The sequence below is a fragment of the Vicugna pacos genome, chromosome 7 (genome assembly GCF_048564905.1).
Source record: "Vicugna pacos chromosome 7, VicPac4, whole genome shotgun sequence".
Taxonomy (NCBI): Eukaryota; Metazoa; Chordata; class Mammalia; order Artiodactyla; family Camelidae; genus Vicugna; species Vicugna pacos.
The window spans coordinates 27015253-27034007 of NC_132993.1; the positions used below are offsets into that span (position 1 = coordinate 27015253).

General features: G+C 36.3%; 1 protein-coding gene across 1 annotated transcript in view; it reads right to left on the reverse strand.

Annotated features, from left to right (window-relative positions):
* KCND2 (potassium voltage-gated channel subfamily D member 2) overlaps positions 1–18755 on the reverse strand; it is a 457183-nt gene that overhangs the window by 302954 nt on the left and 135474 nt on the right. The gene's annotated exons all lie outside the window — the stretch shown is intronic.

Below are 18755 nucleotides of genomic sequence, written 5' to 3' on the forward strand. Positions count from 1 at the left end.
TTTCAACAGAACTAAATGGAAGCAGGGAATTTATGTTTAACATGTGAATGCAGAGCACGTGATCTGGTTTTGTAAAGGAGCACGGACAGAGCTTCTGCGGAAGTAACAGGTTTCAAAGGGCTGCTGTTTTCGTGTGGCCTGAAGAATCTTAAATGAAAGCATTAGGAGGTTGGGCTGATATTCCAGGATGACATTCTACCAGAAAGCAAGGCTGACAGAGTTTCCTGAGGAAATTAATAGCTCAGAGAGCATTTAGAATATATTTCAGATACTACAGCTTCACTGAATGCATTGTCTTAGAAAAGGCTAGCAATACAAGGATCCTTGATGACCACACAAGGTGGGGAGCTCAGAATAGAGTGACATCAGCCACACAGTTATTTTCAGGCTCAGAGGAGAAAAACAGAAACTACAGAAAAGGAAACTACACAGAAGACCAGGAGGAGTGAGTGGCGTAGTGCATGTACTATATGTAAATTTTTTGAAAAGGAGTAAGAAAAGATAAAGAACCAAGGGGAATCCAAAAGAAAAAAAATAAAGCCTTGGTAACAGATTAGCTGCAAACTTAGCAGAGTGGGATTTTTAAGCTTTCTCTGCAACACAGATCATAAGGAACCAAGACTTTGAAAGAGAACAGAACTGAGAATAGCCCAATCATAAGACAACCATTATCGATTTACTAGAAACAGAGATGGTGTTAAAACTATGCTCATGCCAATTCAGTCATTCTGAATTTAATATTTATTTATGTATTTATTTGATTTAAATGTATAACTTCTCAGTGACTGAACTTTAAAGTTCATCCACAGTGATATTAAATTATTATAAATCAATCCTTTTTTGCTTATCTTTTGACTGAGCAATCCCAATGAAGCATTCTTTTTAAGATTCTCTTGGACCAGGCAGAACATAAATAAAAAATAAAATGTAGTATGATATGAGTAGATGGTACTCAGGCAGGGATAACTATTTTTATGTATTTCTCTTGAAAGATGCAATTGGTTACATGAGTTGCAAAAGCCCTAACTAGGTAACCTGAGAGGAAAACAGCACGATCAAAAGATACAGGATTTGCAAGACCCAAGCACTGATACATCATTTGCTACTACTATTTCTATAATACTGCAAAAGACACTAAATTTCCAATCGTCAATTTCTTCTTCCGTAAAATAATGAGTAATATAACCTATACATTATGTGATACTTGAGCATGTACTATGAAAATATTGAAGTAAAAAACAAATATTAGATGTAATTTTCTTGCTACTATATTTTCCAATACTCAGGGTCTTGGTGCTATTTCTTCCTCTTCTTACAGGGTCTTTTCTTTCTGTGTAAACCTCCCCACCTCTTATTTTTTTTTTTAAACACATACACATTGTCACACCCAGAGTGGACCTGACCAGGCTAACTTGATAAATATTTGTAGTTAGAACAAAAATCTTTCTTCTTTTTTACTTCTTTTAGCATTGTTAAATTTGAATTGTAATGAATGTATTATGGTCACCAATATCTGCATCTAAGGCAAAGCTGTTCAAAATTATGATGGCAAGAAAAGAAGTTAAGCGAGACAGTACATAACCAGGTATCAAGTAAAGTTAAGAGCAAAAAGATGTATGTTTTCCCCCGTAGCTTCCATCTCAGTTTTCAAGGATAATGGACAAGAAAACATTTAAATTAAAAAGTGCCATTTATGATAGCATCTAAAAACTTGAAAAGCATAGGAATAAATTTATAAAAATATGCTCAAGATATTTACATTGAAAACTACAGAACATTGCTGAGAGAAAGTATAAAAGACATAAGTAAGTGTTGGGATATACCATGTTTATGGAATAGAAAACATGATAATAAGATGCCAATATTTGCCAAATTAATCTACATATTTAATGTAATATCAATCAAAATTCAGGAGGGATTTTTGTAGAAAGTGACAAACTTGACCTAAATTTACATAGAGTTACAAAGTGTCTATCATAGTCAAAAGAATTTTAGTAACCGTAATTGGAAGAAATACACTATTTCATTTGAATACTTACTATAATGCTATAGTATAGTCCTATAAAAATAAAGTTGATTTGCACATGTGGTCAGATGATTTTCAACAAAAAGCAAATGTAATTGAATGAAAAAGAGTAGTATTTACAACAAATGGCACTGTAAAAACTAGACCTAGACAGCCATGTTCAAAAAAATAAAGAAATAAACTTTGACTCTCAATCTCATACAATATAAAAATAATGAGAAATGGATTATAAAATTAAACATAAGAGCCCAAAGCATAGTATTTCTAGAAACATATATGAGATCTATGTAACTTTGTGTTAGGTAAATATTTCTAAAATAGCATATAAAGAAAAAAAAATTCAGAGAAAAAATGATAAACTGAATTGAATAAAATTGAAAAACTTTGCCCTTAGAAAGAAGACAAGCTGTAGACTGGGGGAGAATTTTCAGAATATGTATTTGGTTAAAAAAAACTTGTATCTAGTATATATATGCATTAATCTTTCAATTAAATAACTAGAAGACAAACAAAGCAATCAAATTAATGGGCAAAAATATGAAAACTATTTCAACAAAACAAACTATACATACAAAAAAATACATGAAAAGATGTTTAAAATTAATAATCGTTAGGGAGATAAAAATTAAAACCACAATAAAATACTGCTACACATCTACCAGAAAGGCTCAAATTACAAAGGTTGACAATGTCAAGTTTGGGTAAAGGTAATGATGTTACGACAAATGGAACTCTAGTACACTGTTGATAGAAATGCAAAATGGGGCAAACTATTGGGAAAGCAGTTTGGCAGCTTCTTATATAGTTAAACTTAGATATCTTTTGAAAGGAAGTGAAAACATATTCACAAAGAGTGTGTTTACAAATGTTCAAAGCAGCACAGTATGTTATTAATGATAGCCAACTGACCATCAGCTGATGAATGGATAAACAAATTGTGGTACATCCTTACAATGGGAACAAACTACTGACACAACAATGTGGTTTGAACCTTAAAAATGTTATTCTAAGTTGAAGAAGCCAAGCATAGATGACTACATACTATATGATTCCATTTCTGTGAAATTCCAGAAAATTCTACAATAATTCTATAATGATAGAAAGCCAATCAGTGGTCACCTGGCTTTGTGTGGTGGAAGGAGTACAAGGGAACTTCGGGAGGTGACAGAAATGCTCTCTATCATGCATGACAGGAGTAGTGGTTAAAGGATTGTATCCTTTTGTCAAACCTCAACGAAGTTATTCTTAAAATTAATAAATTTTATTGTATGTAAATTATACCTCAATAAAGGTGTTTTTTTTTCCCTCAGATCTACAGGGCAGGATCTAGAGCAAGAAAATTAATTCTAATAAGGTCTGTAGTCTTAACCACCAGAAGAACTCATGGCAGTAGTTTCTTTAAAAATAGCAAAATTGAACATGGATAGAAAATACATTTATCAAATACCTACTCAATTCTGGTAGTGCACCGTTTAAGTTATCATAACTTTAAAAAATTGTGTCTTTTGATTAATCTAATTCTTTTAGCCTTTTTATGTCATAGCACTGATAGGAAATAACAATATTTTTATGTTCCCATGGGATAAAGCTGCTCAATTTGGTGGTAATGGGTTTGTGGGTTCCAGACACTCCAATCTCCACATGGATTAGCTCAAAGGCTTAGGAGTTTCTTCCTCAGCACATCTGTACCCAGGACTACCACACACTGGCAGGTCAAGAATTGTTTAACATCATGGGTTTTTCTGTTTTAGGTGCCTTATCTGTCTCATTTAATCATCCTAATTACCCCATAAGGGAGCAATTATTTCATAAGATATTTCAAATGAGGAAACAGAGACTCATAGAGTTTAAATATCTTGTCTAAACTTCCTTACCAAGAATGGGGCCATGCTATAAATCCAACTCAGACCTGTCTAACTCCAACATCTCATTCCACTATCTCGCACTGTCTCCCAGCAGCTCACTGCCTTCTAAATTGGAATAAATCATGTTATTGCTTTGGTCTTGATTAAAAGACATACATAAAAAAAGGAGTATATGCATTTGCTCTCAGCATGGCCTCCCAGTCTCTCTCCCTCTTAGGAAAATGTGTCAAGTAGTTCTGGCACGTCATTGTCTCTTTTTTTTCCTTCTAATGCCTTTTTGCTCTATTGTTTTTATGCTCAGATCATGGAATTTAAAGAATTCACATGTACAACAAAGACAAGTGTGTCTGGTGGACAAGTTTTCAAATACATACTATGGAATTTATTGGGAAAACAAACCCATATAACAACGTCAGGAAAGGAAAAAGAGAGCAATCTGTATCTGATTCTGTTCCTCAGTGAGTAAGAATACCAAAGTTCGTGTGTGTGTGTGTGTGTGTGTGTGCGCACGTGTGCAGAGAAGGCATTGGTCACAAGTAACTCATGAAAGAATGAGGAAGTCCCGTTTAGGGTTGAACAGTAATAGCATATAAAACAATTTCTAATACTGAATTTGGATAATACTAGTCTTGATCTCTTTTTGCTGTATATTCTGCATTTTTCTCAGGTGATGTCCTTGGTGATCCTTCTGTCTTCACTATATGGTCAGTGCAAGTGTTCTCATCCTCTCCTATGTCTTATATGTTGTATTGTGGCATGTAGTGACTTGCAAACCTTTATCTCTAAATCAGATCACTCTCCTGGATTACAGATATGTAAGTCGGAACATCTCTTAGGTAGACTCCTCTGTATGTACAACTGGGACCTCAAACCCCCCACCCACCACAGATTCATCTCATTATTTGTCTTCCTGCACTATTCCTACCCTTTCAGCTCTTCTTTTGTTCCCTAAATTGATTAGTGATACTGCTTTTCAGTGTCCTGAGCTCCATGCTCAACATTCATTCTCAACCCCTTCCTGTCCTTCACAACCCTTAATCATCAAGAGTTTAGGATTACAGTCTTTAAATATTTCTGAACTAGACCTTTTTTTTAATCCATTTCTGCTGCCACTGCCTTGGTTTAGGCCCTCATTACTTTAATGAGTGATTACAGGAGCCCCCTGACTTGTCACCAGGATGACTTTTCAAAACTATAAATCTGGATATGACAATCTTCCTGTAACTTTTCCTTGGATCCTCATCACCTAGATAAGCAAGAATCTGCATCATCAAGTGAAGACTCTTCAGTGTAACTCTGCAGCCTCATCTTTCACTTCTTGCTTCTTCATATGGTACCCATCAAGAATATCAAATTATTTAAAATTTCTAGAATACATGAAAATGTTTCACATGCCTGTGCCTCTATAGATGTAGTCCTTCTTTCTGGAATACCTTAGCCCTGACACTTCCTTCTCTACCTCTCATTTCATGACCTTTTATCCCACCGCCCAAAGGTAGGTAGCTTAGATGTCATTGCTCCTTTATGCTTTGATATTATATGATAATTATATGAATATTTACATATTCATAACAAGCACTGTTTTACATAACAAGTACTATCAAAATGCTTTATGTGCATTACCATTTAGTCCTCACAGTAACTATCTGAAGTTGGTATTACTTTCTCCATTCTACAGATGAAAAAAACTGAACCACAGGAAAGGCCAGTATTATATCCAAACACACAAACTGGTTAGAAGTGAAACCAAAATTCAAAATCTAGTGATTTTGATCCGAAGTCCCTGTGCATAAACACTACTTTATCTTGTCTCTCCCTTTTCACGTTGCATTCATTGAGTCACACTACTTTTTTGGTTCATGACCACACTCTGAGCTCTTTGAAGATAATCTATGTATAACTTACGTCTACCTTCTTACTCCCTAATATAGGGTTGGCACACAGTAGAGTTGAATGAACTTGGAATTAATGAAACATTTTCAGTCATCCTGTTCAACAATGACCGACACTGGTATTTCCTAAATGTTGTTCCATGCACACCTATGCTGTGAGATGCTCCACTGGAAAAGACTCTCACAGTCAAACATGTTTGGGGATCATTTAGCCTGTATCATTCTCTTGCAGTATCACGATGCACATTAATGTATTAAGGGTTCTATACAGAACTGTTATAGGGGAACTTGTTTAATCTTTTTTTTAATTGAGAATTTCCCAAATATATTTAACTACTAAATTTTACTCCAACCTTTACGCCATCCCCAGGAGTAGTTATCATATGACCTAGAACTTTTTGAGGTTTTGAAGACCATGATCTGGGAAATACTTATTTAAAGGATAAAAGTCAAAATCACTTAGCCAGACATTCAAAAGACATTATACTGTGACTCTAAGCTAATTTTCTAGTCTTCATACTCCACACAAATATGCTTCATCTATCGATACTCACTCTTACCTAAAAAAAATCATTTTAAATTCTTACATCTCTGTCTGAGCTCTGGGTACTTCTTCAGGCTAGAATGCCTCTCTGGCCCTGACCCATCCTTCATGGCTCTGCTCAGTTCCTACCTTTGGATTAACGTGTAGCTCACCTCTTCAATGAAGCAACCTTCTTCTTTGAACTCCTTTAACAATCATTGCATAGCCATTACTTTTCCAATTAATCATGAACTACTTCATCGCCTATTTCTATTCTTGCTTAGAAAGGTATTTAAATTTTTAGGGTGCATATGTTTTGCTTTTCAAAAAAGCTCCTTAAACTCCTTGACCTCTACCTGAATTCTCTCCCCATTCAGCCAGTCCAGTACATATAGCAGGCACACCATAAAAGGCTGATCTTTTGTTGCTGCTTTAAAAACAGCAGAAGGGCTTTGTTAAAGTCATAAGCTTTTATATTAATGCAGTGAAAGAGAATTTAAAATGATGGGGAATTTACATATTTTGTGTTGCATCAACTAAGTTGACTCTGAGATTCCTGGAAATAATGCATGTCTTAAAGATATTGCTGTATTCAAGAAGTAAAGCAAATTTCATCCATTATGATTAACTATTGATGCATCATAGTTACTTCACCAGATGTATTATACCTCTCCTGTTCCACTGGAGAAAAATAAATTACATTAAAATAGTTTGTCTGTGATTAGAATTGAATTCTAAAGTAGCACCTTTCTGCTTCATGCACAAGACAAATACACCTACCAGAAAGCACCTAAGTGAAAAATGAAAGCGACAAACAAATGAATTTTCCCTCACTTTTATCACTAACCAATACCTACCACCATGACAGAAACCAATAAACACTCAATGCAATTTATAGTCTCACTAGCATATGGTGTTTCCCCAGGAGCTCTCCTAATGTCTAAACCACTACCTTGTAAAGTACTGAATATTCCTTCCCCCATTCCCTTCTGCATTAGTATCTGTCATGATTCTGCCTTCAGAAAGACAAATTAGTCATATGATGACAGGCGGTTCAATAATTATCTGACAAATCAGATGTGTTTTTTTAAATCTATTTTCTTAATTTTGATTTTGAGGTGACATGTATTGTTATGAATTTGGCAGCTATAACCTTATAATGGTGTGAACGTAAATGATATCTTTTAGTGCTTATTTGTGCATTTTTACTTGAAATATTTATGTAAATCTACATAGACGTGTGGTTTTTCTTTAAACTTACATAAAATTTATTCTGTATTTTTGACAAGTCATCAGAATAAGATGCCATCTTTTAGCAAGATGTACTTTTCATCTCCCTTTCTTGCTTCTAAACCTTAGTTGTACCCATATTGATAAGCACCACTCAGTACACCTGAACCCACCCAACCATCAGTCACCCTTGAGGAAACGTCAGGAGAAGACATTCTGGCTCCCCCAGGACTCACCACGCTAAAGACCAGAAGTGACAGGCTGTGCAAAGTTGGCTTGAAGTAGCACATGGTATATGTTAACTTTAAAACTGAAAATAACAAATGACGTACTGGACTTACTTTAACACAATCTTTATTACGTGCTTTGGCCTTTAAAATACGAAAGCTATACTGGTCTTTTTAAAAAATGTGGATCCTTCGCTTTCTCAAGGTAATTTATGAAATTCAGAAGGAGGCATTTAAATCTCATATTCTGCTACTTCTCTCCATCAACTTGTTAACTGCAAATAAACAGCATTCAAACTTTGCTAAATTCATTCCCCAAGATTTTTTTTAATACAAGTATGAACTTGGGGTGAATGAATCCACTTGCATATTCCAATATTCCAATATTACATATAAGGAATAAAGTCCCCGATTTTATCTGCAGTGCCTATGAGCTGTAGGCATTTGTTATTTGATCCCTCAACATTCATGAAAGAAAAGAAAGAAGGGAGGAATGGACGAAGGAAAGGAGAAAGTGGGGTATAAGAGGAAACATTCACAAAGAGCCCTGAGAAAAATCAATGCTAAGAATAAAGAACCCTAGGACTCTTCTCCTGTATCACGCATGTCAGAGGTTAAGAGAAACACAAGTTCTTACCGGCAGAGCCGGGTCTAGAACCCTAGCCTGAATCACAGGCTCTGCCCCTATGGGGTGTTGTGTCCCTAGGATATAAGGGAACAGGGAAGAAGCATTCTTCCCACTCAGTGTATTGGCATACTTTTTTGTTTTACTGAGTCTATGGATTTTTTCTCATTTTCCTTGCTTTACACTATTTCCTCATCTTTAGAACATGTTTAAAAAATTTAACAAGCTATAAACAGGTTTTTTTTTTCTAAAAAGATGTGACATTAAGAGATGTCACAAATGTAGAACTACTCAGTGTGTGTTGTGTTCTACCAGGGATGCTGTGGAGGTGAGAAAAATGGCATGCACTAATAAGACCATGGCACTAACGAGAGGGGCTGGTGTCACACAGCATCTTAAAACCCTCCCCAGGGTTCACTGCTATGCCGTGTTGGTCATGTCACTTTTAGTAAGTTCAGGAGTGACTCATTCCTGGCTGACGGGTTAGTGCAGATACTGTTATGTTACCCCCAAAGCTCTGGCAGTGAACTTGTCAGAAGATAAAACAGAGCCTCCTTACTAGGAGAACACAAAGGTCTAAATTTCCCAGTTTTTTGTCTTAATATATTGAAATTTCCTGCATGCTCTGCTGAAATATTAATTTTCAAGCATAGTCTGAACAAGCACTCTTTACAAAAAAAAATAATCTTTGTAGTTTTGCACAAAGGTTGTATTATCCTTTTTTTAACTTGAAAATAGATTTTATTTTTATGTTAGTTTCAATAATGTGCAAAACCTTTCAGAAATTCCTTTAAATATCTTGATGTCTTTTATTTATTTGTCTATATGCAGAAGAAAACCTAAATTTCTATTTCCCTACACAGAAAACAGTCATTTTTTGTATCTGGGCAAAACCGCTTCTAAAATGTCTCATTGATAAATAAAATGTGAAATATGAGTGTTGATACATAATTATCCTAGTGTGATTTTCACAAAGATGACACGTTCTTATTTTAACTGCTTTCACACAGTTGAAATTCTGCATGTGTAATTGTTTTTAATCATAAACTTTACATTTAAGAAAGGGAGAATTGTGTTGGTGAGCAGGTAATGTGGCTAAATTTCTGCATCTCTCTGTAGCTGTCCTCTCTGGGGGCATCTTCTTACCGGGCAGTAGAAGTGTCCTTCACACACCATGGTCACCAATACTCTCTCCCAGGGAGTTGGGATTTAGATCTTATAGCCCAGTTTGGGTCAATCTCTGGAAAGGAAAGCTTATAAACTCTTGGGGACTTTGGCTCAGCCATCTTGTCATGTGGACAGTGCAAGAGAGAAAGCCAGTCTGCAGAAAAAAGGAAATTATGGAAATGTGAAATAGACAGAGACAGAAAAAGATGCACACCATCCCCTGAGGTCCTGACCACTTCCCAGTTCTCACATGCAACCCTGAGGCCATTCTGCACGCTTTGATATTCTGAGGCAATTCATATTTCATCAGTCCCCCGTTTTTGTTTTGTTTTCCTTTGCATTGCTTTTCTACTTAAACTTTCTCAGTTTGGTTTCTGCTACCTGTAAATAGAGTCTTATATTGTACCCCGGCCTCAACTGTTGTTGGTGGTGGCGGTGTATGTGTGAAAATGTGATGAGGATAGATTAGTTCTGTTTTGCTTTGTTTTGTAATAAATTAGACAGCCAGAAATAAGGCTCCAGTAGAAGAATGGGACAAAGTACAGATTACAGATGAAAAAAACTATGGATATCCATCAGACGGGGTCCATCAGGGAAGATGCCTTCAGAAGTCAATGGATAAAGTCTAGCAGGGTAGAATATTTATTTAATCACTGAGGTTTTACAGACACATGGTTCATGGGAAAAGAGGAGGGAGGAAGGATGGTGCGTAATCTCATAGCTGAGAATCTGACTGCTTGTGGTGACTGAAATCTAAGGAGAATGCAGTCTTTACGTTTGGGGCTGTCCCGTTTGTGGCTATAAGTAGAGGTACCTTGGAAGGTTAAGTACAGAGCACAGCTACTAAAAGTGGGTTATAAGATGGAGGCTGGCTGCAGAAAAGAAGGTTAAACAAGTGTTCAAGTACTGCAATCCAGAGATTCCCCATTAAATGTGATTTTGCCCCCTGGGGGACATCTGGACACCTTGTTGGCTGTTCCAACTAGAGTAGGGGTTTGTTAGTGACATCTAGTGGGCAGAGGCCATGGATACTTCCAAACATCCTGCACATCACAGGACAGCACCCTTCCCATAGTAACGAGTTAACTGACCCAGATGTCAATGGTGCTGAGTTTGAGAAACCCTGCTTAACCAATAAATAAACTCTGAGTGGAATCTTTAGCTACTTCACAGAGAATCTCCAACCTCCAAGTTCAGAGTCCTCATGGTTCTCATCTGTGGAGTTAAATTAGTTTCAGATACTGAATAAGGGTTGTGGTGAGAGGAGCTTATCCTTAATCGAGTCGAGGTCCATTTCCCAACTGGCTCATTTAGTCACTGTAGCTATTTTTTACATATTATTTTTCTCAGCATATGTCTAGCCTGCATATGTAGCACCCAACCTAACTGCATCTCAGTCGCCCCAGAGGCTCGTCAGTACTGCGGTTCTCAAAGGCTTAGAGCAGGTCCATCAAGACAAAGCCAATTGGCACCATGACCTGTTTGTTATGCCAGCGCAGAAATACTAAGCTAGGAGCATCATACTATTTTATAACAAGAATATTATAGAAAGAGAAAAGGTTTATGACTTTGAATTTGATGTCTAATAACATGAAGGGTTAACATGGTAAACAAAAAAGACAGCATTGTATAACTCTACTTTTAAAAACAAATACAGGAAAATGTGGATGCGTCAGTGCGGAAGTGTTTAATCTATCCTGCCTCTGCATGAAGCCTCAGGATCTGTAGCTACTTTGCTGTACAAAGGTACTGAATGCTGAGGAGTTTCAGAGAAGCGCCCTTCCACACAATCTCCCAAATGTGGGAATTCAGCAATTTTGTTTGACCGACTCTCCATGACACATCATAGGAATGCTTCTGTCTTTGACTCCAATTCGCGCTGTTTTAGTTTCCTATTGCTGCTGCAACAAATTACCAAACCCCAGTGGCTGACAGAAACACAAATTTATCATCTTACACTTCTGGAGGGCAGAACTCTGAAACGGGTCCCACTGAGCTACACTCCTTTCTGGGGCTCTAGGAGAGAAACCATCTTCTTTCACTTCTCAGGTTCTAGAGGTTTCCCCTATTCCTTTGGGCCATGACCCCCTTTCTAGCATCAAAACCAGCAATGATTTGAGTCTTTCTAATGCCATCTCTCTAGTTTTGACTCTTCCCGCTGTAAGCAAGGACCCTTGATCCAACAAGATAATACAGATAATCTACTTATCCAAGGTTAGGGCTTTGCCATGTAACACAACATGTTCACAGATTCTGGGGATAAGGATGTAGGCATCTTTGGGGGGACCATTTTCATTGCTACCACATTCATTAAAAATGCGCTTTACAAATAAGTAAATCACAGAATCAAGCTTTGGCTTTTGAAAGGGAGTAATTGCATCAGACATTTAAACAAAGATAGTTAAGTAAAACCTTGAGGCTTTAGAAGAATTTCACGATTCTATTAGAAGATTCATTTCTTAATACAGCCTAATTCCTGGAATGTTCTCAAAACAAATGAAATTGTAATTTAGGAGTGAAGGAATCTCAGGCTAGCATGACATTATCAAATAGTTATTAATTTTATTACTGCCATAAAATTAAGCATGGGATTTTTCATTTTATTAATCTTCTGATATGTCACAAAAACCCTGCCCACACTCTGGCTCTTCACCCCTAAAAGTGGAATTCTCTATCAAAAACTACAAAAGTTAAAAATACTCCTCCTTCCTACATTGGAAACCAAATCAAAGCAAGTGCTGTAGAGGACAGGGTGAATACTGCAGTGTTGTAGATGACCCTTCACATGGGCGGTGAGGACCTCTGTGATGACATTTCAAAGATAGTGACAGCCTCAGGACCACTGATATCAATAAGGAAGTTGATAGTTTTCTACAGAATGAAATTACCCTTTGGAAGAAGTATGCTTTAGCCTTTGATTCACTCATTAATTTAGTAGCAATTGAGTACAAAGGGCGCAGGAAATCACCTAAAGGCCTCAGACATTTTTAGGAGAAAAAATAAAAATGACATAACAGTAGATCAATAATGTATTTTTTTCCAGGAAACGAAGAGATTTCCATCATATCCATTATATATTGATGATTTCACTTTGATATTATCACAAACCCTGACACACATAATGATGCCCCGAAATAGAAATATATATATACATATTCGATGTGTTCTTTTTAAGACATCAAGGAAATAAACAATGGATTTTAAATGCTTACATCCTATAATAACAAAATGATGATGAGGAATAAAATGAACACTTTAGCACTTAAAAGGGTTTTCCTTTATCTACAATACCCAAGTTATTCTAGAAAGCAAACATAAAAAATCAAGTAAATGAATCTACTCTGAGGTACAAAAAGTTCATGAATTTAAATAACTATTTAAAGCTCTAGAATAGGAGATGAAATATGGTATAAATAATTGTCAGCTGAATTGCAAGAAAAATAAGGCGTGTGAGATGTGTGCTCCTGAAAATAAATACCATGTATCTTATCTATCCTTTTATCTATCTATCTATCTATCTATCTATCTATCTATCCATCCATCCCTGATCTGACCAAAAGCATTTTGAGGTCCTGGAAGGCTGAGAACATGTCTACATTCCGCATATCCCATACAATGCCCAGCAATAAGTTGATCTTAGTAGGTAGCATTTTTTGTTAACTGCAATCTGCAGTACTGAATATTGACATCAGATATAATAAAGTGATTACATGATAAAGAGCTCTAATACAAAATTTTTAACTGCTAGCCCATTGTTATCTAAATTAGGTATATTCTATGCATATTCTATATTTCAAGTAATGCTTCTCAATTTTATCACACTGATCTAATTAAACACCATTGGCCCAGAGTAGTGGGTGTTGGTTCCAAAACTCAACCTCAATATCATGAGAAGGTTTTACAAGGCACTTCATTAAAATCATAACCTCATCCACTGCAAGTTCAACAGTCTGATAATTCAAAATATGTAGATTATATAAGTAAACCAAACTAAAAAGATACTCTGTACAAAAATTTAAGTCATGGGTGCAATTCAAGTCCCTGGGAACATAAAAAAAATGCTGGAATACATTTATCAAAGTTTCCCCTGTTAAGCAACAAAATGAAGCATCTTTGGACAGTAATGAAAAAATTTCACTCTCAGGTACACTAGTATGTAACTAATAATCTTAAAATAGCAATCAGCTTGCAATGACCAAAGAAAGAAACTACCGCAGCATTAATCCACATAATGTAACTGACTTGATATTGCCTTCTCCAGTATCTCTCACATCATAAGATAAAACCCACTATACCATGTTTCAATTGAGAAAAAAATTTATTAAAAAAACTTCAGTACATAGAAAATAAGCATTCATGGTTCTCAAAAGCTGGACTGCATTAGGTTGCTAAGATCACAACACTGGGCTCGCGGTTCCTTGCTTTCTGTGTTCTGGTCTACAACCATTTTGTGGGAAACGGATGCACACGGGAAGCTTCCTTAATTTAGTTTCTGTCACCTGAAGATTTCAAAAGCTTTGCTGATGGCTATCATTTACAATTGCTGAATAAATGGGAGCACTGAGCCAATGGGAGGCTATAACCATTCTATAAGCGAATTACAAAGCAGCAGAATCTTGTTAAACAAGTCAGAATGTAAAATGTCTTAGGTGTCCTGCTCAATTCTGAACTCATCTTCCATTTTTTTAAGCAGCTTTATTTTGTAACTTTTCTCTTACATTTGTAGATTAATAATGACCTTGCTCACTTGTTCATACAGAGTCATCGGCCCCTGATTTTTTTTAGAAATGTAAGCCAGCTAATTTACTACCTATGTGGGCATGCATGAAAAAGTGGGTGGGGAAGGGTGTATGGCATTATGACACGCAATTTGAATGTGCTTCAGGATATCAATTGTGCAGAGGAAAAAAAAGAAGAGAAAAACAAGCCTTTAGACTGAAAATTGATGGAAAGCTAATAGAGGAAATTACTTTTATGGTTAGAAGATTAGAGTATCTGAAAAACCGAGTCTATCACAAAGTAATTTTGGACAGGAGGCAACTAAAAGACAGATTAGGAGAGGAATTGTGTGCAAGAGGCAGAAACCTGTGGCTAAACATGGGGGTAGGGGGATATGACTCCTTATAAATATAATACAATTTTTTCATCAATGAACTATCTATGAAGGCTTTTCAAAGTCATGGCTCCCACAACAGGGCAATCATCAGAACCACTTAAAGAATGTTCATACGTCAATTCCCACTGTGTGCTCCCTGGAGATGCTGATTTATTAGATCTGGCTTAGAGTCCAAGAATTTGACCAATATTTTTCAAAGATTCTGGTGAACCAGAAAATATACATGCTTTAGAAGATGTAACCTTCCACCATGGTCAGTACCTAAGAAAGCACATCCAACTCGGAGCAGCGCATGCTTCGTCAGCTCCCATCCACTAACACAGGGAAAGTCAACTTTAAATACGAACAGAAGAAGGTCGGGTCTGTCCGGGTATCAGAAGTCAGACTAGTTTCTGGTGTCAGTGTGCTTACGTGGTCTCTGTCTTGAGATGTTCTTCTGTTATCCAGTCTAGATTTTGCTCCCAGCTTATCTTTTTATTTGAACATTGGATAGTGACCCCCCCAGTGCAGCCCAGCTGGAAGACTAGACTTTACCTGGACCCTTAGGGTCATCCTGTCGTTGGCTCATATTATCTCATTTGTCTTTAGTTTTACCTTTTATTCATTCTAACGTCACAAATCTAACAGACACGGGATCCGGGGAAGTCTGAGCAAAGGCTGTCACCAGTGCACCCCAGGAGACCCTCAGGCCTCTTCTGACACCCTGTCAGTCCTCACTCACTTTGGATCTCTCAGTTCAGAATAGCGGACAAAGGCCCAATGATTTTGCTGAAGTTTACCTGAATCAGGAAGTGTTCTTAATCACATGAATGATATTCCGTCAATGTTTTAAAAGAGTGATCTCTGCTCCTAAATCAGAAACATCGGTGGCCTAGTTAAGATGCATGCTCTCCGGCTGCGTAACCTACTGAATTAGAATCCATGCGTGCAGGAGTTAGCAATTTGCATTTTACAACTAAGTTTCCAGGTAAGTTTTCTGCACATTAAAGTTTGAAACTCATTGGAAAACACAGCGGCCATTTAATTAATTAAATAATTATTTACTCCATCCATTGATTCCATAAAAAAAACTTCTTTTTTTTTTTTTTCTGTCTTCCATGTGTAAAGTACTGGATAGGCTCTGGGAGCATAAAGATGGTTTGGAAAGAATGAACTGCATTCCAGTGGGGAAGACAGACAAGTCAACGGATGATTGAAATGGTTCACGACAGGTGCTATGATAAATGAATGCAGAGCCCTCTAAGCACACAGGAGGGTTAGATGATTCTGCAAACTTGTTGTGTGACAGCTGTGCACTATGATAACATGAGTTTGCTCTATTGGAGTGTCAGCTGCTTGCTGTTGATACACTTAAAAAAATCATAAAACTTTTTTAATGTCTTCCTTATTGTATAGCCCTTTGGCATTTAGATATTTTAAAATGGCATAATTGTTGACATAGAAAATTATTGTTTTCAGATGTAACTTTAAAAAAAAAATCAAAACAGAAGAGCCACGATAAGACAATCAAAGTGCTTTGACTTCTGTTTTTGCTGCTACTCAGTGAGCTGCTATATAATGTTTTGAGATAATAGAATTGAATTGTTAGTGTTTCACAGGCACAGACTTACTGAAAGTTTAATTTACGTAATTAGTTTGGGATAATTACCTATTGGAAAAATAAATATGAAAATTATTATGAAGGACGACAGTATGAAAACCAAATCTTTGAACTATCTATACATTATTTGTTGCTAGATTTTTCCAGATATTTGTGTTATATGTGAGGTTTTAGCAAACAGGAGATATTTTAATACAATACTTTCAACACTATATAAAGATTTAAGGTTTTATATCATATCACATAAGTGACAGGACATCTAATATTTATTTTATAGAGCAAAACTAAAACCCAAGTTTTTTCAAGTGCAAGAAGCCCATGGTCAAACTTTTTCTTTTCGCTAATGCAGTGTAAGCACCATGAATATACGCAGACTCTGCCCACAGAATCCAGTGTTATCAAAAAGATAACACAGTGTGACAAATGCTGTAACAGTTACCACTGAACCAGATACACTGTGAGAGTATTAAATATTGTGTCATATATAAAGTGTTTAAAGTTTGTGCCTCTACTATGTAGAATGTACGATAGCCAACATGAAAAGGAATACAAGATGAATAAAGCCCTAGTATCCAGTAAACTGGATGTGACAAGGACATGTACATCATAATCTCAGTAAAAGTAAGATAAATGTCAAGAGGAAGTACAAACAAAGAGCTTAGAAAAGGGTGAGACTGACTTTAGACGTAGTGAGAAATAAAGCGTTCATGGAAGGGAGAGAACTGAGATGAGCTTTAGCACTGACATTATTAGACATAATGATAATAACAACAGTGTTCATTATTGCTATCACTTACTGCATGCTTTCTATTGACCAGCCACTCATCTAATAGCTGGGATAATAAGTTCTTATTGAATCCTCATATTTGAGTTAGATGTTATTCTCCCCAGTTTACAAATGAAGAAAACGCAGTTATTTGAGTTTAAGCAGTTTTGCCAAGGTCACACAGCATCACTGAAGAGCCTGGATGACTCTCTCTGACTTAACCACATGCATTTTCTGCCATATTGCTCTGTACCCCTGCCCTAACCACTGGATCTAAATACAAAAAAAAAAATCTGTGAAAATAAAAGGGTATTCAGATAGATCAGTGGTTTTCAGCTATTTGGTGTTATAATCTTATAAAAGGATCTGATAAAAAGCATGAAATTTCTCCCTAGAAAAGTACCTATTAAACAAATCAACTAACTAGTTTTAGAAGTTTACCCAAGAATCTGAGATGAGAATCTAATAAAGCTATGGATACTCATATCTCCAAATTGTTGTCCATAAATTCAGGGCGGGCACTGGCCCTCTCATGTCTCTGGGATCCTTTTACCGCAGGATAGGGATCCCAGTAGAAGATGGTACACTAGAGCACAGTTAGTAAAAAGGTAAAGGAGCCTATTCTGTAATAAGATTTCTTTGCAACCTCATGTCTTTACTTCTTCCCTCCTCTTCAACTAACACATCCAGTTGATACCATAATTCAGCTTCTCTCCGCTCCCATGACCATCAGGACACAGCCTCTGTCATGTGGCCTGTTCTGGCAGTTTTCTCCTTATTTTCTTGCCACCAGTTTCTCCTCCACTCTGGTCTCTTCTCTAAATTGTCTTAGAGTATTTTTCTCATATAAACAGTTTGTCATTCTCTTATTTAAAAAACTTCTTTTGCTAGCACAAACAGCAAAAGTAAAAATCAACAAATGGGACTATATCAAATTCAAAAGCAAAAGAAACACAACAAAATGAAACGGCAACCTATAGAATGGGGGAAATTTCTGCACACCATATGTTGAATAAGGAGTTAATATCCAAATTATATAAAGAATTAACATATCATAATGATTAAAAAAATCTGATTTTAAAATGAGCGAACTAATTAGACATTTGTCCAAAGAGGACATCAAAATGGCCTACAAGTGCATGAAAAGATGTTCAACATCACTAATCATCAGGGAAACACAAATCAAACTACAATGAGATATCACCTCACACCTGTTAGGACGGCTATTATCAAAAAGGCAAGAGACAAGAGATGCTGGTAAGGATGTGGTGAAAAGGGAACACACACACACACTATTGGTGGGAATGTAAATCAGTCCAACCACTATGGAAAACAATATGGAGGTTCCTCAGAAAATTAAAAAGAGATCTCCCATATGATCCAGAATTCCACTTCTGAGTAAATACCCAAAGGAAATGAAAACAGGATTTTGACAAGATATATGCACATCCACGTTTACTGCAGAATTATTCACAATAGCCAAGGTATGTAAACAACCCAAATGCCTTTCAATGGATAAATGGATTTTTTAAATGTGGTATATATACACAATTGAATATTATTCAGGCATGAGAAAGGAAGATACGCTGCCATTTGCTACAACATGAATAGATCTTTAGCACTTAGTATTAAGCCAGATAAGTCAGAGAAAGACAAGTATTGTACAATATCACTTATATGTAGATCTAAAAAAAGTCAAACCTGAAAAAAACATGGAG